Source organism: Oncorhynchus masou, chromosome 3 (assembly GCF_036934945.1).
Source record: "Oncorhynchus masou masou isolate Uvic2021 chromosome 3, UVic_Omas_1.1, whole genome shotgun sequence".
Taxonomy (NCBI): Eukaryota; Metazoa; Chordata; class Actinopteri; order Salmoniformes; family Salmonidae; genus Oncorhynchus; species Oncorhynchus masou.
Genome location: NC_088214.1, coordinates 35512123 through 35533129, shown reverse-complemented (window position 1 = coordinate 35533129; position 21007 = coordinate 35512123). Strand labels below are relative to the sequence as shown.

General features: G+C 39.6%; 1 pseudogene; it reads right to left on the bottom strand.

The window, feature by feature from the left end:
* Positions 1-7094: 7094 nt before the first annotated feature.
* Positions 7095-20744, bottom strand: LOC135507153 (epidermal retinol dehydrogenase 2-like; annotated as a pseudogene).
* Positions 20745-21007: the final 263 nt, after the last annotated feature.

Below are 21007 nucleotides of genomic sequence, written 5' to 3'. Positions count from 1 at the left end.
TGTAAGGGCTATTTGACCAAGAAGGAGAGTGATGGAGTGCTGCATTAGATGACCTGGCCTCCACAATCACCCGACCTCAACCCAATTGAGATGGTTTGGGATAAGTTGGACCGGTTGAGAGAATGCCATGAGTGTGAAAAGCTGTCATCAAGGCAAAGGGTGGCTACTTTGAAGAATATAAAATATATTTGGATTTGTTTCACACTTTTTTGGTGACTACATGATTCCATATGTGTTATTTCATAGTTTTGATATCTTCCCTATTATTCTACAATGTAGAAAACAGAAAAACCCTTTATGTAAATAAAGAAAAACCCTTGAATGAGTAGGTGTGTCCAAACCTTTGACTGGTACTGTATGTGACGTAGTACACAATGTTCGGTGACCACTTCTGGCTCATGAGCTCTACTTTCAGAATTACTGGCTAAAAGGTATACAAAAGTACCAGAGAATATCTTTAACACTTTACAGTCGTACCAGTATACGGGTTGAAAAGGGTTGATTTTGGCACTAATAAGCACCTACATTGGAACGTAGTGGCTGTACAGTAGCATGCTATACATGACGTCAGAGCTCTGGCTCTGCGTTTCACAGCGCAGTATGGGTTTTGACTGACAGACATTCTGAACTTTAGCACCACTCACAACTAGAAGTTGCCCCCATCCTTCCCGGTGATTGGGCAACTTTTGCTCATTTTTGTTGTTGTCTGAGTGATGGAAATCCTGTAAATGAAGATGACTCAATGTATTTTGAAAGATGATGTTGAGGATGATAATAAATACCACTTTGATGTCATACAAGCAAGCCAAACACCCGAGTCCAAATGTGCACTTCACATTTCCAAATAAAACACATGTCATATGCAAGGTCAAAGTTTATGATCATTATGTTTCATGTACAGTTACAAGAGGACATGGTGTCATACCCTGGGTTGTTCTGAACAGTGTGTATTTCGAAAATTCACTGTGGCTCATGACTGCTTTCTATGCTCCCCAAAATTACAATCGGTTTCTCTGAACTACCTTGTGAAAGCCTGAGAATGTAAGATCGTATTTAATAACTTAGCTAATCATGTTGGCAATAGAACATGCTTTCAAATCATGCCCACCTGACCCAGATTGCGATTTATAATGGACCCTTTTTAGATTGCGTAAACAACAACAGTAATTGCGTGATGGCGAATGCAGGGTTGTGTTCAAAATGAAACAAGTACAAGTATGGGTTGTTCTAGTTCCTCAACGGCACAATTTAGTGCGCTGAAAAAAGTACCTTCTAGTTGAAGACTCTCTGAGTCGTAATAGTGCATTGAAATGACTTAGGAACTGGGCACACTTTGGAGAGATGTGTCCACTTGGAGACACCAGTTAGTCCTCTCACTCAAACCCTTGTAATTTCTTTGTATTATGTTGCACCTACCCCACATTTTCCAGGAATGGTCTTTCAGATTTTGTTATCAACAAATGCAGATAAAAGTACATTAAATGTAAAATGCACATACAATCAACAGTGTAATATTTGGATTCAGTCTTGTCAGGTGAACTGCTATGTACTCACCTTTGGTCTAATAATTGTCCCATTATCTCCAAAATTATCAATTTCAATTGCTACCATGGTTACGCATATGCTTTTCATATTTCTTCCGTAAGAGACATTTCTATTTAGCCCTATACACATAGGCCAATTGACATGAGTGTAAAGGTTTAAGATGTTAATAATAAGAAAGGAGCCATTTCATGTCATGATAATTCAGTCTAATTGGTGGTGAGTGATTACGTCTACTGTATTAGTCATGGCTGTATTGTGTTGTGTTCAACATGAAGCCAACAACTCACTCTCAAAGGCCTCAAGGAATGAAAGTAGCCCTGCAAATCACTCCAAATGAAGACTTCACCCACCAGAACCTATCCACGTTTCTAAAAGCCCTCTTTCTCTCACACCTGTCACAAGGACATTTCCATAACACAAAAAGGCTTTGGTGTAGACTTAAATGTTGAGGTTGGAGATAATTATATTCGACTGCAGTCCAAATCAGGTGTAGGTCTTTATAAATCTGTGTTGTCTCCAGATAAATAGAGTCTTGCCGCCCACTCAACCAGGTGCTGCTTTATCAGTGACTGAGCCGTAATTGGCATCAATGCATAAGTAATGGCTTGATAAGTGTTTACTGGTACTTGCAAGTCTTATGGAGATACATAAAATACCTATCCAGGCTTGCCTTTGTATCAGCTAACCACATACAGTGCCTTCAGAAAGTATTCATACCCCTTCACTTATTCCACATTTTGTTTTTTACAGCCTGAACAGCCTGAATTCCAAATATACTTATTTCTCTCACCCATCTACACACAATACCCCATAATTAAAAAATAATAATCTTAGAACGTTTCAAATTTATTGAAAATGAAATACAGAAATATTTACACCCCTGGGTCAATTTTGTGTAGAAGCACCTTTGGCAGCAATTACAGCTGTGTCTTTTGGGGTAAGAGCTTTCCCCACCTGGATTGGGCAACAATCCTTCAAGCTCTGTCAAATTGGTTGTTGATCATAGATAAACAAACAATTATCAGGCCTTGACATAGACTTTCAAGTAGATTTAAGTCAAAACTGTAACTCGGCCACTCAGGAACATTCACTGTCTTCTTATGCAACCACCACCATGCTTGAAAATATGCAGAGTGGTACTCAATAATGTGTTGTATTGATTTTTCACTTCGTATTCAGGACAAAAAGTGAATTGCTTTGCCACATTTTTTTGCAATATTAATTTAGTGCCTTGTTGCAGACAAGATGCGTATTTTGGAATAGTTTTATTATGTACAGGCTTCCTCCTTTTCACTCTGTCAATTAAGTTAATATTGTGGAGTAACTACAATGTTGTTGATCCATCCTCAGTTTTCTCCTATCACAGCCATTCAACTCTGAACCTGTTTCAAAGTCACCATTGGCCTCATGGTGAAATCCCTGAGCGTTTTCCTTCCTCTCCGGGAACTGAGTTGGGAAGGACGCCTGTATCTTTGTAGTGACTAGGTGTATTGATACACCATCCAGTGTAATGAATAACTGTACCATACGCAAAGGGATATTACATGTCTGCTTGTTTTTTTCAACCCATCTACCAATAGGCATTAGAAAACCTCCCTGGTTTTTGTGGTTGAATCTGTGCTTGAAATTCATTTCTCGACTGAGGGACCTTACAGATAATTGTATGTGTGGGGTACAGAAATGTAGTCATTAAAATATCATGTTAACCACTATTATTGCACACAGAGAGTACTGTACATGCAACTATCTACTCCTGAACTTATTTATAAAGGGGATGAATAGTTAAACTTGACTCAAAACATTTCAGGTTTTCATTTCTTATTCATTTGTAAAAAATAATAATAATAATAATTCCACTGACATTATGGGCTTATGTAGGCCAGTGACAAAAACATATAAATTCTATCAATTTTAAATTCAGGCTGTAACACGTCAAAATGTGGAAAAAGTCAAGGGGTTTGAATACTTTGAAGTCACTGTATGTTATAGCAATGTGGTGCTCCTTGACGGCAGAGTCTGACGTGGTACACATGCAACGTCAGAGCAGGGGAACGGGACAAAGGGCCTGTAATGTCACATTGGATTGAGTGTCGTATTACTCAGAGACGAGCAGTGTTCATCGTTCCACTCTTTGATTGTATCTTTGTTGGTGCATGCTCTAGTACATGGTTTCCCAACTCCGGTACTCGATTATCCGTAACAGCACACATTTTTAATGTAGCCCCGGACAAAATTTCAACTTATCAAGGGCTTGATGATTAGTTGACAAGTAGAATCATGTGTGCTTGTCCGGGGCCACAAAACATATCTGTACTGTTGGGGGTACTCGAGGACAGGAGTTGGGAAACATGGCATTTGGATACAGTGCATTCGGTAAGTATTCAGACCTCTTGGCTTTTTCCACATTTTGTTACGTTACAGCCTTATTCTAGACTGGATTAAATACATTTCTCAATCTACACACACTACCCCATAATGACAAAGCAAAAACAGGTTTAGACATTTTTGTATAATTTTTTTATTTTTATGAACTTATTTACATAAGTATTCAGACCCTTTGCTATGACTCGAAATTGAACTCAGGTACATCCTATTCACAATGATCATCCTTGAGACGTTTCCACAACTTGGAGTCCACTTGTGGTAAATTCAATTGATTGGACATGATTTGGAAAGGCACACACCTTCCAGAGTTCCTCTGTAGAGATGGGAGCACCTTACAGAAGGACAACCACCTCTTCAGCATTCCAGACGGTAGCCACTCTTCAGTAAAACACACGACAGCCCGCTTGGAGTTTGTCAAATAGCAAACCATAAGAAACAAGATTCCATGGTCTGATGAAACCAAGATTGAACTCTTTGGCCTGAATGCCAAGCGTCACATCTGGAGGAAACCTTGCACCATCCCTACGGGGAAGCATGGCGGTGGCAGCATCAGGCTGTGGGGATGTTTTTCAGCGGCACGGACTGGGAGACTAGTCAGGATCGAGGGAAAGATGAACGGAGAAAAGTACAGAGAGATTATTGATGAAAACATGTTCCAGAGTGCTCAGGACCTCAGACTGGGGCAAAGGTTCACTTTCTAACAGGACAACGACCATAAGCACACAGCCAAGACAACGCAGGAGTGTCTTCGGGACAAGTCTTTGAATGTCCTTGAGTGGCCAAGCCAGAGCCCAGACTTGAACCCGATCGAACATCTCCGGAGAGACCTGAAAATAGCTGTGCAGCAACGCTCCCCATCCAACCTGACAGAGCTTGAGAGGATCTGCAGAGAAGGATGGGAGAAACTCCAAAATACTGGTGTGCCAATCTTCTAGTGTCATACCCAAGAAGACTCGAGGCTGTAATTGCAGTCAAAGGTGTTCAAAGAACCAGGTCTGAATACTTATGTAAATGTGATAGGTTTATCTTTAACAAAATTTGCTAAAATGTCTAAAACATTTTGCTTTGTCATTATGGGCTATTGTGTGTAGATTGAGGGAAAAAACGATAATCCATTTTAGAATAAGGCTAACGCAACAAAATGTGGAACGTCAAGGGGTCTGAATAATTTCCGAATGCACTGTATACCTGACATTAAGTATCATATTATTCAGATGTACTCATGCAAGTACTGTACATGCCATTGATATACTATACTTAAACATCTGATGACCCTGTTATATAGAAAGCAGATTGAAGACCTTTTGATGGCACTGCAAAATAAATGAACTTAGAATGAAATGTTTTATATTTTCAAAACAAACTGATATGATCTCTTGATGCAATATGCCCTGGGCTGTATAATATTGTCATGAAATATTTATTTGATTTATTTAACCTTTATTTAACCAGGAAGGGCTCATTGAGATTTGAAATCTCTTTTTCAAGAGAGTCCTGTCCCAGATAGGCAGCACCAAGTCATTACACAATTACAGACAGACAACATGAAAAACTACAGGTAATCTATTGAAAAAAACATAGAATTCACAAGAGTATAACAAAATCATTAAACAGCTAATTAAAAACATTGACATATCAGGGAATCGGCCTAAAAATCCTTCATCAGTGATTTAAAAACACCAATCGGGACAAGTTCTTCCAGTTTATAAGTATTTTGTAAGGCGTTCCAAGCCGATGGTGCAGAGTACATAGAAGCCCTTTTACTAAATTCAGTTTGGACATTTGGAACAGTTAGCAGGATAAACTCCTGCCGAACGAAGCGAGTACCCACCACATTTCTGAACAATAAAAATGGCCAAATAAAATGGTAGTAAACCCAAAATGGCTTTATAAATAAATGACTCCAGTGACTGAGCCAACAATTGACTAGAGAAGGCCAGCCAACCCTTGTATATGAAGTGCAGTGGTGTGTAAGGGTTGTGCAGTTTAAAATACTCAATGCTCCATGGTAAAGGGTGTCAATTGATCTCAAACACTGAGCAGAAGCATTCATATATAACATGTAGCTGATACTCGCCTCCTTCTGGCTTGAAAAACAGGCCTTATTTCTAAATTAAAATCCCAACTTCAGCTTCAATTTTTTTTGTAAATTGTTGAATATGCAACATTTGCAAATTAAGCCAATGATTTGAGGACTTTTGTTCCCAGTAGCCATCTGATTCGGTTGTAAAGAGGTCAAGCTGAGTGTCAGTACCAAAATGGCTCAGCTCTTACAGCAAAAACTGTTCCCCCATCGCCAGGGGCTTGTTCAGGAGGGTACAATGTTACAGGATGTTTAGATAAACATGTAGATGTGTGTAGATAATAACATGTGGCCATAGAATGAGAATCATACCAGTTGTGCATCAGATAGTTAAAACAAACTGAATACACCCCAGTAACTACTGTATTAGCACTGACTAGGTTTGCACTGGGTATGAGTTTTTGCTGAATGATCGTAGACTGATCAGATGACAAAAACGTACAAAATATTTATTCTAATTTTTCGAGTATTCACATATCCCAAGGGGATTCAGAATTATGGCCATATAAAAAGTTCAACATACTCACACCCAACCACAACCCCAAAACTGCATATCTAGTTTTTCATTTATGCACAATAATGCATTTCTTTTTACAGTGGCATTAGGCACATTCAAACAGCTTTGACATATTTTTGTAATGCAGTAGTAAAAATGTTTTTGGAATAATCAACTCCTTCACTCACTAGTTCCCTAAAATATATCGTTATGGAAATCCATTAATGCACATGTAAAATCCTTCAGCAGGGCTTTGGGTGACGTCTGTGTATCACAAATAAATAAGTAAAGGTGATAGAATCTACCTTTTGCACCAATGATGATGCACCAACACTATGCAGATGGAATTCCCTGATACCACCCATTGCCCATCTGGTGAAAATTGAATGCCGACAATTTACCTTGTTATACTAACAAATATACCCTTGGAGTCTTCAAACAGTGTGAAAGGCTGACAGCTGTTAAAACCACAAATCTACACTTTGTTATCAGTAGCCAATGATGCTGATGCTCATATCGAATGGCTTCGAATGGAACAGAAAGCACAATTCACAGTCTGAGTTGTGTGTTGGCAATGGCCATCGGTTAAACGTGGGCCAAACAGCGTGTAAGGGACCAACGCAGCTTAAGGCATGTTGTCTCATAGTGCTCTGTGTTCTCGAAGACACCCAGGTACTTCCCCAGGAGAGTCCGTCTGCTTCCACTGCAAGGAACTACGAGGACACGGTGAGGAAAGGTCAGCCACTTTATTAAACACTCACGTCACCATTTGTGCATTATCAACTCTCTTGGATAAATAACCATCTATAGTGGATCAGAAGTGAAGTTTTCAACTAGAACCTGTGATCATTAATGTGTGCTCCCAAATAACAACCAGTGTGTCTCACAATATCTGAAGAAAACCATGTTATTGAATGTAGTATTCCTTATTCTAGTGAAGAAACATAGCATTTTTGTAAAATATACGTTTATCTTGACTATATCTGATCTTATTGAGCCTGCCTGATGCAGTGAAGTAGCACACTTCATAAGTGCTGGCGGTTTAGCCTGGCTATGCCCTTGTCCATAGACAAAATACTAAAGTTCTGTTGCTTGGCAACCCAGCTCAAAAGCTTAGGTCCACATACACTAACGGTATGAAAATGTTTGACTATTGTCTTAAAGCGTGGGGGTTTTGGTTGTTTAAATTGCGTTTCAGATTATTTTGTGCCCAATAGAAATCAATGGTAAATAATGTATTGTGTCATTTTGGAGTCAGTATGTCATTAAGAATAGAATATGTTTCTAAACCCTTATAATTATATAATGTAATATATCATTATAATTATCATACGGCCAAAAAAAATCTAACCTCCTGTTATTGGTAATGTTGAGAGGTTAGAATGTAGGGGGATGTGATCTTTGTGCCTCTAACTTTCAAAGTTGTGCCTCTAACTTTCCTTGCTGTTACACAAGGCGTTTCAACAGCAGAATCTGAAGTTGACCTATTGCAAGGTGATTTGATTTTAAGGAGGGGGTGTTGCTGATATATATTGATTATTTAAATGTATTACCCCTCCACAGGTAGCCTATAAAGTCCGGTGGCCTATGGTGTTGAATGCACTTTCATACAGTGGTTACAATTGTATCATTTATTCAAACGTTCAGCCTCCGGGGGGGGAGGGGGGGTTATATCGGGGACAGCTCTAGCCAAAGACAGGCTACCAAAACTATGGGCTGTCCCCGGAAATCAGGGACGTCTGGTCAACTTAACCTATTGACCTTACTCAAGCCACCTGTGACCATTTGGTCCATCCGTAAATCCCTACCATGCATAGTCTACTATAATCTGACCACTTTAGGACACCTCGCTAGTCTGTTTGGCTATTCCTGGCCTGTCTGAAGACTCATACTAACAGCCTAGCTTGGATCAGGAACAGTAAAAACAAGCTGCAAAGGCAAAAGTGACATCTAGGGCCGATATTAACCATTTAAATACTTTAATCTACTTTAGGTGGGGAGGCAGGCTAGAGAACTAGACTGAGGGCAACCTACCTGAGGGCAACCTACTTAGTCTGGATCCAGGATAGGCAACAACAGAGCCCACCAGTCCACAGTAAGCAGCATTTCGTCTAGTGCAAAGTAAGTACTTACATGTTTGTTGTTGATAGTGATTGTGTACACACGCTAAAAGAGGAAGTCTCCCAGCACCTTCGTTACTAATGTCATTTCACAATCGTCAATTCCACCCTGTCAATGCCAAGACAAGGCCTTCCATTTCACGCTTCATAAAACCAATCTCAATTTAAAAAGTCTCTTGTTCAGTTTCATGTCCCATAAAAACAGAACTGGCCCTGGCTCTTAAAGGGATTGCATATTCATTTATTCATGGATGAATAAATACCCTTCAGCAGGGTCATCTCAAACTTTTCATGAGAAAAACTATTACAAATATGCAATGAGGATAATAACCTCTTATAAACACAATGGCTACTTTAAAGTGGGAAATGTAATCCCATATACAGTAACACTTCTTATGGCAGATAACTTAGAATTGCAGCCATCGAACATGCCAGTGTTCATGAAGTGTGGACACAAAATGGTAGTCTTGACACCATCCTTCCCCGTTGCCAGCAGCTCCAGAGCCACAGACTCAGCAAAGCCAATAGCAGCAAACTTGCTGGCACAGTAATCTACCAGGAGAGAAACACATATGTTGGCATACAGTAGAGCAGGATAAACAAAGTTCTCAAATCAAATTGAATTTGTCACATGATTCGTAAACAGGTGTGGACTAACAGTGAAATGCTTACTTACAGGCCCTTCCCAACAATCAGATAAAGAAAATAGAGAAATAAAAGTAAAACACTACAACACAGAGTATATATAAAACAGGTCTCCACATCAAGATAATACCAACTAAATTGTGGAATTGCATTGTCCTTGAACCATTTGCTGTACAGCCTTATTCTAAAATGTATTACTTTAAAAAAAATATATCAATCTACACACAATACCCCATGATGACAAGTTTCTACAACTTGATTGGAGTTAATTTGTGGTAAATTCAATTGATTGGACATTATTTGGAAAGGCACACCTTTCTGTATATGGTCCCACAGTTGACAGTGCATGTCAAAAACCAAGCCATGAGGTCGAAAGAATTGCCCGTAGAGCTCAGAGACAGGATTGTGTCGAGGCACAGATCTGGGGAAGCGTACAAAAACATTTCGGCAGCATTGAAGGTCCCCAAGAACACAGTGGCCTCCATCATTCTTCAATGCAAGAAGGTTGGAACCAACAAGAATATTCCTACAGCTGGCCGCCAGGCCAAATTGAGGAATCGGGGGAGAAGGGCCTCGGTCAGGGAGGTGACCAAGAACCTGAAGGTCACTCTGACAGAGCTCCAGAGTTCCTCTGTGGAGATGGGAGAACCTTTCAGAAGGACAACAATCTCCGCAACACTCCACCAATCAACCCTTTATGGTAGAGTGGCCAGACGGAAGCTACTCCTCAGTAAAAGGCACATGACAGCCCACTTGGAGTTTGACAAAAGACACCTAAAGACTTTCAGACCATGAGATACAAGCTTCTCTGGTCTGGCGAAAAAAAGATTGAACTCTTTGGCCTGAATGCCAAGCATCACGTCTGGAGGAAACCTGGCATCATCCCTACGGTGTCGTTCTGCCCCCAAACAGGCAGTTAACCCACTGTTCGTCATTGAAAATAAGAATTTGTTCTTAACTGACTTACCTAGTTAAATAAAGGTTAAAAAAAAAAAAAAATGGTCGTGGCAGCATCATGTTGTGGGAATGTTTTTCAGCGGCAGGGACTGGGAGACAAGTCAGGATTGAGGGAAAGATGAACGGAGCAAAGTACAGAGAGATCCTTTATTTATGAAAACCTGCTAGAGAGCACTCAGGACCTCAGACTGGGGTGAGGGTTCACCTTCCAACAGGACAACAAACTCAAGCACACAGCCAGGAAAATGCAAGAGAGGCTTCGGGACAAGTCTCTGAATGTCCTTGAGTGGCACAGCCAGAGCCTGGTTTTGAACTCGATCGAACATAGCTGTGCAGCGATGCTCCCCATGAAATTCAACGTTGCGTTTCCAGGCTAGGCTACAGGCAGTGTAGGACTGGAACAAAAGCCTGCACACCGTTGCTCTCCAGGACCAGTATTGAGGAACATTGGAGTAAGTCATGCACACACATGCATAGTAGGTGATTTACCTGCTAGTCCATTGACACCAATCAGACCTGCTGTGCTAGCAACACTGACCAGGTGACCATGGTTGTTGACAGTCATCGCTGGGAGGAAGGCTTCATAAGTCCAGAGAGAAATGAGAAGAAATCAGGTTAAGAACTTCCACAATGAAATATGCATTTCAGTTTGCTTCAGATCTGTGTTCACTGGAGGGAGAGTGAGTGGAATTGCCACAATAAGGGACATGATTTAGGATATGGCTTTCACATTTCAATGCCTGCATTGATGAAGACAGCAAGGGAGGGAAAACCGACAAGATAGTTGTGTTGATGTCAGTGTAGCAGATGTGAGCTGTAAGAGCATTAGCTCACCCAAAAGTGAGGTGTTTACTTCAATGGTTTTCTCAATGAGGGAGTCTGGCGCGTCCATGAAATTCCTGCCTGTGACGATGCCAGTGTTGAGAATGCTCACATTCCCCACCTCTCTCTTGACCTGAACAAAGATGTGTTAATAAATCCTCTAAAAGTCTAAGTCATTTGGGGGGGGGGTTAGTCTACTAAACTAACATATAGAATGGTTTTAAGATACCATGGCTCATTACTTAGCTATTTGATTTTGAATTTTAGTACAACTTTTAGGTATCCCCCCAAAATATTGAAGTTGTCTTTTACTACTACAGCCCATAAAACGCATTAAATATCATTTATAAATAGCAAAAAAAGACAGTAGCGTCTATCCTATATCTAGGAGATACAAGAAATCTCAATAAATATTCATTTTTTCACATATTTAACCCCTTATTTTTGTTGGCACAAAACTACCTCCATAATTCCGTCATTTATATAGTCCCGTGACACTTGTGGTGATCGTAGAGCAAAATGGAGAATGGTGTTCATAAGCATCTCCCCTTTCCATAGAGTTGTCATGTTAGACTGAACAAAAATACCAATGCAACATGTAAAGTGTTTGTCATGTGTTTCATGAGCTGAAATAAAATACCCTATAAATGTTCCATATGCACAAAAAGCTTATTTCTCTCAAATTTGTTTACATCCCTGTTAGTGAGTATTTCTCATTTGCTAAGATAATCCATCCATCTGACAGGTGTGACATATCAAGAAGCTGATTAAATAGCATTACACAGGTGTACCTTGCACTGGGTACAATAAAAGGCCACTCTAAAATATGCAGTTGTGTCACAACACAATGCCACAGATGTAACAAGGTATGAGGGAGCATGCAATTGGCATGCTGACTGCAAGAATGTCCACCAGAGCTGTTGCCAGAGAATGTAATGTTAATTTCTCCACCATAAGCTGTCTCCAACGTTGTTTAGAAAATTTTGCTGTACGTCCAACCAAGTGTAACCAGCCAGGACTTCCACATCCGGCTTCTTACCTGCGGGATCGTCTGAGACCAGCCACCCATACAGCTGATGAAACTGTGGGTTTGCACAACCAAAGTATTTCCGCACAAACTGTTAGAAACCATCTCAGGAAAGCTTATCTGCGTGCTTGTCGTCCTCACCAGGGTCTTGACCTGACTGCAGTTCGGCGTTGTAACCCAGACTTCAGTGGAAAAATGCTCACCTTCGATGTCCACTGGCACACTAGAAAAGTGTGCTCTTCATAGATGAGTCCCGGTTTCAACTGTACCGGGCAGATGGTGTGTATGGTGTTGTGGAAATTCGACAATCTGAAATTAATCATTCTTTATTGTCAGCTCACTGTGAGAGGTTCCAACAAACTTGATGCCCCAAAGTGAACGTCAGGAGAATGTCAGGAGCTCCCACGGGGCAGTCCCGTTTAGTTCCCTTATATACTGGTTACATACATGTTACATAGGCATAGTTCATAGGGTTGGTTATGTCATGTGTCTGGCACCCTCTCCTATCTTAAAGAACATATTCTGGGTGTTCTGCCAAAGTCTAAAGTAGGAGTTCATGACGGCCACCTTCATATTTTTACCAGGCACAGGTAGGAACCAAGGATTGGTTATGACACCAAAGACAAGATGCATGCAATGGGAATTTTAATGTGTGCTTTTCTTATAACAAATTTCTGTGTTCTATTCATGTGATGTTCTATAAACCCATTTCTGTGTTCATTGAAGTTGTTGACTGAACAAATCTTCCTCTTATCAATAGCTGCAATTTTGCAGTACGTCCAGACCGTGTTTTGAGAACAAAGGAAAGACATCTCAGTTTCAAGGTCTCAGCTTAGAGAGAAGCCTCGTGTGGTGTTGGTCTGTCACATTATGAACCAGTATTGGTCGGTCACATAAATGAAACAAAACGGTAATAATTAATTAATTATGCAAATATAACTTGTCTGTGTATAGCCGTATATAAGACAACTGCTGGGTCTGCCCAGGGAGAGCTCCTGATTGACATGTGTACTATGGTGCATTGAGTTGGTTGGAATCTCTCCAACGTGCTGACAATAAACGATTACTCATTTAAGATTGACTTCAAGTGTCCTTGTGTAAGAATTTTCCCACAACATGTACAAAGTAAAATTCACATTCCACCTTTTTATCACTTGTATGAAAATAAATCATTACATTTTAAGGTAAATATTCTTTAACTTCCATACCATATTTCTATTGAAGTAAGGGAAATCAACACATAAAACTAGACACTTCATTTCAACTATCATAATAAAGCTACTTCTATTAAATGGGAGTGAATTTATCAAAACTACACGCACACAGCATGTTAAAAAACACAATTTATACAAACTAAGAAACAAAAACACACGCCGCAGCCCATTTGGGAATTTGGGATTCCGAACTTCCAAACAGGGATTCCAACCAAGTTGCAGGAGTCCACTCCAGTTGTGGGGAATTATTCTCAGCAACAGTGGCAATGTATTGGGCGAGATCAGTCATATTAGAAGAGTGATCTGGGACAAAAGTACAACATCCATTGTCATTGATTGCACAACTGCCCCCTTGACCTGCCAAAAGATAGTCGAGCCTCTGTTTTGCAGAGCCAGTTTCCGCAATTATTTTAGCATTTCCAGTTCTCTGCGTCTCGTAGAGATCTCCCATATATGGTCTAGGGTAAATGCATATTGATTTTCACAGGAAAGAGAGAGAACACGTTATAACAGTTTCACACCAACCTTGAAAGGAATGAGATTGGGGCAAGGATAACCCAAGCTACAATCTAGTGGCTCTCCTCACATTTTAGGGGCATATATGTCTCTAGAAGCCTTTCCAAATCATAATTATAACTACTGCTAAATTATCCAACCCAAATTTAGGATGACAGTCCTTAGTGCTTCATGTTGGTTCTGTCACTTTAATTTAAGACCATCAACTTAGCAGAATGTACATTGTACAGTATATATATCTTATTTTTCTAGCATGAAATTTTCTCATCAATTGCAGTAATGACAGATTGGTATCTCAATGCATTCTTAATCTAAATTACTATAAATGTTGCAATGTGCAGACCTCCGCAATCAACCTGACAATTTTGGATAAGCCTAAATTAATTAAGGGGACTGTTGACCACCCCTCTCTCGGCACCCATCCTTCTGGTGTATCTACATGTTCTTCAGATAGTGTTTCAGTTCATCCTCCCAATGGCACATGTTCAAAGTGGATGACCCTTGATTATGTCTCTCACCTGAGCCGCCACTGTTCTTTACAGTCCATTATGTCTTTGTCCATTTTCCTACTAGTACACCAGCATGTTTGGCTGGATCTTTCCCTATCCTCACTCCACATGGACTCATGTTGCACTCCTGAGAGAAAAGGCAGTTGATAGTTTTGACTGGATGGTGTGTACAGGTTGCTGGCTTGGACTCAGGTCTCACGGTAGAAGTGGTGAAAGACCATACTGAACGCCATTGTCGTCATTGCTTCAGCCGGTTAGGGAAGGTTGAGGTTCACCCAGTTCTTGGTCACATTATCCCTTCCATGCATCTAGATATCGTCTGTGGTCACCTTCGCCATTACCTCAAAAGTGTCTTTTACTCACCAATCATCTTGGCGATCTCATTGCAGAGTTACAGGGTCAGGGAGTCAGAGGGCTAATCCTTAGGGAGAAATCCCGACCATCCAGCAGACCCAATCTGGAGAAATTTGTTATTGAAGCAAGATAAAAACAAAACAACATCACTCGAGGTGGGGAAAACTTCAACCCACTTGGAGTAACTCAACCATTACAAACATATTTTTCCGTTTACTGGAAGGCATGTGAAGAAAAGCTATTTGCATATTTTCCAAAGGCCCAGGGAACCAAATTTGCATATTTACCATAGGGGGATCGGTAATACCCCTTTGGATACATGACTCACATCGTGACTCACATCGTGACTCATGCGTACCAAAAAAACAACAACACTGCCTGTTAAATAAAAAATAATGAATTACAACTCCATAAAGGAAATAATTGTATCTTATAAGGTAATGTGAAAATAGACTAGAGACAGGTGTCCCACATTCAGGGGCAGCGCTCTCTCCCTGACATTCACGTGGCCTGAAGCACACATAGGACTATTGATCAATTATAAACTTGTTAATGATCCGGGCACCTTTAACTGCTCTCCCAAGGCACTTGCCTTAGGAAGCCTTTCAAAGGGAGAGATACAGTACATAATCATTGATAAACATGTCAATATGAAGCCTGTTGATTAACAAATCTACTAGGACCTTCAAAAAGTTGGTGCTGGCTTATCAGCTCAATATTCAGTACTAAAACCATTTACTTGGATCTACTTCAATTCTCGACACAGTTCAACGTAATGAAAAAATATTGATTTAGATTACATTACCTTATTGAAATCACTGGTGCTACCTAAACTATACAATTGAGTAATTGTCAAAAACTTGTCTTATTCAATTATTCATACCTCTGTCCCAAATTCCCACACTGTCTCTCTTACAACCTGTTGAGTTCAGTGTCTACTCGAGGCAATCTATTGTTCCAACGGAAGCTTATCTCTAACCCAAACAACAGATGACTTAAACACAAGAGCAGTGGACCAGGCCTTAAAGAGTGAGCGTCCTCTAATTTAATATCAGTCCCAATCCTCAATCCCTCCATTTTACTTCTTCAAATTACTAAGACATTGCATTATTGGAGTGCTATCTGAAAGCCAATTACAATTCACTTTGTTACTTTCACTAATCTCCATATCTGTTTCTTTCAACTAGGACTCTCTTCTCAATCTACTACTACTAATATACACGGATCAGTCTCAAACAATGTTCTGCTTTTTCCCCTATTGCAAGGTTTAAAACAAAAATGATACACCTTTGTCCATATTGGAAGGCATGGTTTTTATTTTAGCCTACCCTAACAATGTTACTTTATATTTATATTTGTTTCAAATTTCTATTGGATATTCACTTTCTGCTTCCATTTATTAAGATGGCTATGATTTTAAGATTAACATGTAATGCTTTGGAGGGATCAATATGTATTAATTGGGTTGGCACGGTCTGTCAGTCCTGTGTAGACTGTGCGCTTGGGCCATAATAAGTCTGGCACCTGAGACAGCATAGACAGGGAAACAGATGCAGTTTCCATTTTGACTACTCACGAATTGGTTTAGAATGTCATCATTCGGGATTTCAATGAAAAACGCCATCAGGAGTACAATACTTTGTAGCCTTAAGTTTAGTTAACAGAAAATCATTGGTTCTATTTAACAGGGTATGGGGTTTATTTCAAAATATATTACCAGGGTGGAGGAAATCACATAAGGATTTATAGTTTTTGGTTAGGAGTAAGTCAAGTCCCGTATAATGGTTTAACCTTATCTTTATCAAATGATCCATAAAGGGACCACTCTGAACTCAGAATACTTTTTACACCACTTACGTACGTCTAAGTGTGGGTGTGCAAGTTGTATATTATTATTATTATTATTATTATTTATATTGTTACTTCATCTTTATCTCTAGTAACCCGTTATACATTTGTGTTACATCGCAAATTCCTCCTCTACACCAGTGTTCTATTCATACAGGGGTTGAAATATTCACTCATGTTCTATTTAACAACATGTTTGGGAGTAGTACCTTCTTTCATATCTCCACATATATAATGATGTTATACCACCACTAATGAGTCATGTTATCCTCATGTAATCTAAAATCATGTCACCCTCAGAAACATTTTATCCTCATTACTAATGAGACGTGTAATCATGTTTTCCTTGTTACTAATCGTGACCTGTTATCCTCTGAGACATGTCTCAGAAATCTCATTCGAGTAACAAGGTAGCCTCTACCTGTAGACACCCCCCATCCCCAGAACCGTAGATAATGTTATAGATCGAAAAACTCAGCTCACACAGAACTGGAAAACTCAGCTTACGTTCACACTGGAGGTAGTCCCCTGACAGCTCTTATTCACTCCGTATATTATAGCTACATTTCTATCAGCTTATTATCCATATTTCAATCTCTTATTATCCAATTTTCAATCTTAATAGTAATAATTTCAATCCATTTATTATCCATATTTCAATCAGCTTAACACGTCCTTCCACACTTACTCAACCATACACAACTTTCACATCCGCATTCACTTAGTAAAAATAATTACTAATTACTTATTACCCCATGTGCATCTTCAATGATTATCTTGTTACTTGCTATGCACCGTATGCATCTCCTGTACATATTTAATAACAACACGTATTCATAAACAACTTGTGTTATTTGTAGTGGCAGCAGACCACGTAGACATTTCTTATAAATGCCTACAGACAGCTGTCAGCGGGGCTTTCCAGGGTACCATTACGGCCCTCGCTCTAGTCTTTTCATAAGCCTTCTCTCTAGAAAACTATGGGTACCCTTTTATGCGTTACTTACCTTGATTTTATTTTTAATCATTTAAATGTTTTATACAGATTCATTTAAATTGACTTACTGAAATCAGAAGACATGTCCCACTTTTGTTTGTGGTTGATGCGTCTCCTCCTGGACAGCTCACAGTAAGGATCTGGGTGGGTCTCCTCGTCTTTTGGTCAGACGGGAATTTCCCTAATGCTTCATAAAATGCGCCACCCACCGGTTTCTCGCAGACCCCCACTGGAAAGCTCCGCAGGCAGAATCAATCATTCTGTTCGTTGACACCAAATTGTCAAAATTCTTACACAGGGACACTCAAAGTCAATCTTAAATGAATAATTCTTTGTCGGCATGCTGGAGAGGTTCCAACAAACTTGATGCACCATAGTGATTGTCTGTCAGGAGCTCCCACAGGGCAGTCCCGTTTAGTTTCTTTATATACTGATTACAGACATGTTACATAGGCATAGTTCATAGGGTTGGTTCCGTCATGCGTCTGGCATCGTCTCCTATCTTAAAGAACCTCTGTGACTCGTTTCAGGAAACTAGGCGTATGTCGCACATCACTTCTTCACAGGAGAGCCATTTGAACGTAAACTTGAAAAAAAAAATCTAAATGTTTTTTTGGGGGCAGAAATTTCTTCTGGAACATTTGAACTTATAGGCCTTAATTACAAACTTGTATGCCATCTGTAAATACCAATAAAATTGTTAAATTATGAGTGTAGTTTGTAGGTCATACGGTTAGAACCCTTCAGACAGAAGTTAACGCATCCCCTTTACAGACTTCAAATGAGTCCCGTGAGGCTTGTGGGGGAGTCGTCGAGCAAAATGGAGAACACCATCGTTCCATAGTGGTCATATTAGTTTGTAGGCCTACAAATGTTGTAAGAAGACCGATTTTCGGGATGTCTCATGATCTGACAAGCACCGCTTTAGCTCAGCCACCTTCCTCCGCGGATGTGGAAGGCAGACACAGGCGGATGCAGGGGAATGAGACCAAGCCCATAGATATCCATTTTAGACTGACAGATTTGAATGGGGATTTTTAAATTATGTCACTTACAGTAGATTGACACACGGGTGCGTCAATAGACGTAAGGATTTAACATTTAAAAACACATGTTGAATCAACACACATCTTTGTCTTTTACATCCTGGCAACCCAGTTATGGTAAGGAATATTTAACATTGTTGCTATGTACTTATGGACATGGGTAACAGGTTGAAGGGGTTTTAAAAGATTGCCTGGAGTTTAAAACGGACTTTTACATTTGATGTGACACTATTGTTCCATCATTTGGTGTTTTGTAAGTTTGGGCGGTATCCAGATTGTCATACCTTCATGCCGACCTTGTGCCATACCGGGATATTCAGTAACACTGGGCATTTTTATACATGACCCTAAGCATGATGGGATGTTAACTCATGAACCACACCGCTGTGGAAGCACCTGCTTTCAATATACTTTGTATCCCTCATTTACTCAAATGTTTACTGTATTTTGGCAGTTACCTGTATATGCGACATTTGTATCTTAAAGCATAACTGAGAAATAATTAATTTAAGTACAAATGTGACATTTTGTCCTTACCCAGGCATCCTTTAAGACTCCATGATGATAATCTGGAAGTGTTACAAAGCTTGCTCGGTAATATGAGTAGTATTTTGATTTAAATAACAATTCTTACATTAATTTATGAATATTGAACAGTCTAAACATTAATGTAGAAAATGTACATTTTTTGATTGAGCAAATTGTTCTATGTATTATTAAACACACTATGCCCATATCAAAGTTCCAGAGTGGGATCTCTGCTACTTTTAGAGTTATAATCCAATCTGTGAACATAACCAACAGAGTGAATGTGAAAATGGATTCAAAATGGTCACCCTGTTACTGATGTTCAGGATGTGCAATGATATGTGCAAGTAAAAGGAGTGCTGTGATTTGTTGCATTGCCTACTATGCCAATTCCTCTGTATAAAATAGGTGTTAACTTTGAAAAAGTTATTGAAAAGGTACATTTATTTTTTTTATATTTAATTGAAATACTACTCATATTACAGGGCAAGGGGTAAAGCTTCATATTACAACTTTTTTGTTGCTTTGTAGCACCAACAGATGAAACATTGCAGAGTCTTGAAGGAGTCCCGGGTTAGGCCAAAATGTCACCGTTGTTCTAAAATCAATAAACGTTTTATAATGCTTTAAGTTACACATGTCAAATATATGTAAACAATCCTTCCTCCAAAGGAGCATACTATGGATTACATTGTGAAAATCCAAAGGACCATGGTATTTTTTTGTTCTAGTTTTGCAAGGAATCACCATCTGTCATGTGGCTGTACTTACGTTCTCAGCAACACTGGACATTTGGTAACCAGCTACTCCCTCGTTTCCCATTCATTCAACGTGCCTCCAGCACAATAGATTTTCCAAACATCAGTTTGCTTTGACAGAAAGTTTACTACACACAATGGAAAGAAGAGGGGGTTGGTCAACCTCCATGATGACTGTAGTAATAATGAACAAGTCACCAGCAGCATAAGACAAAGCCGGACAAGTTCATTGTAACGGAATTACGCTGAGACTCAGATTTTTCCCTTTAAAAATGTATACCGAACAAAAACCATTGATTTCAAAGTTGAACAACCCATAGAACTCTATGCACAAGGGCTACTTTTAACATTTACGCTGAAAAACACATTAACATGAAGAACTGTGCAGATACAAATTTTGGTTACCAAACATTGGCTCTGCAGATTTCCAATGGAACATTTTTTATTTATTTACTGTCAATTGTTCAAAGTAGTCATTGTGCATAGAGTTGTATGGTTTGTTAAACTTTGAAATCAATGTTTTTTGTTTGGTATACATTTTAAAGTTAATAATCTGAGTTTAAGCATAATTTCTGGTTCGTGGAATTGCCCAGCTTGCATTTATAGGTGAACGCATGCTTGCTAACAGGTGAAAAATCTTCATCACTGAGGGTCGGTACAGGTCCCCCGGCCCCAGATACGCCATAATCAAGTAATCAAAGTCCTTATGGAAGATGAGTCATCAATTGATTACCTGGTCAGCCACTCTGTAGACCTTCGCCTTCTCACTGCAGTCACACAGGTAGTAGTGGACCCTAGTTGCCTAGTTGCCCCTTTCTCCTTCACTAGTCTTGCAGTCTCCTTCATGCCCTCCTGGTTGACATCCCAAAGAACCAGAGACGCCCGGGGGGCAAGTCAGATGAACGGTCTGACAAATGCCTCCATGTTGTAATAGATGGACATTACAATGAACAAAGGTTTCCAAGAGGACATTCATATTGCTGACCCTTGGAAAGACAGTTCTGTTTGTTTTGGTTGAACTGTTGCTGGCAAATTTGTGCTCGTTGGAGATCCTAATGAGCAAGAAACCCAATGAATAGATTGCAGATTAGCATGATTTGTTCTAAAAAGGTCAACGTTCAACTGATAATATATTCATGAGTCATGAAATGTACTCA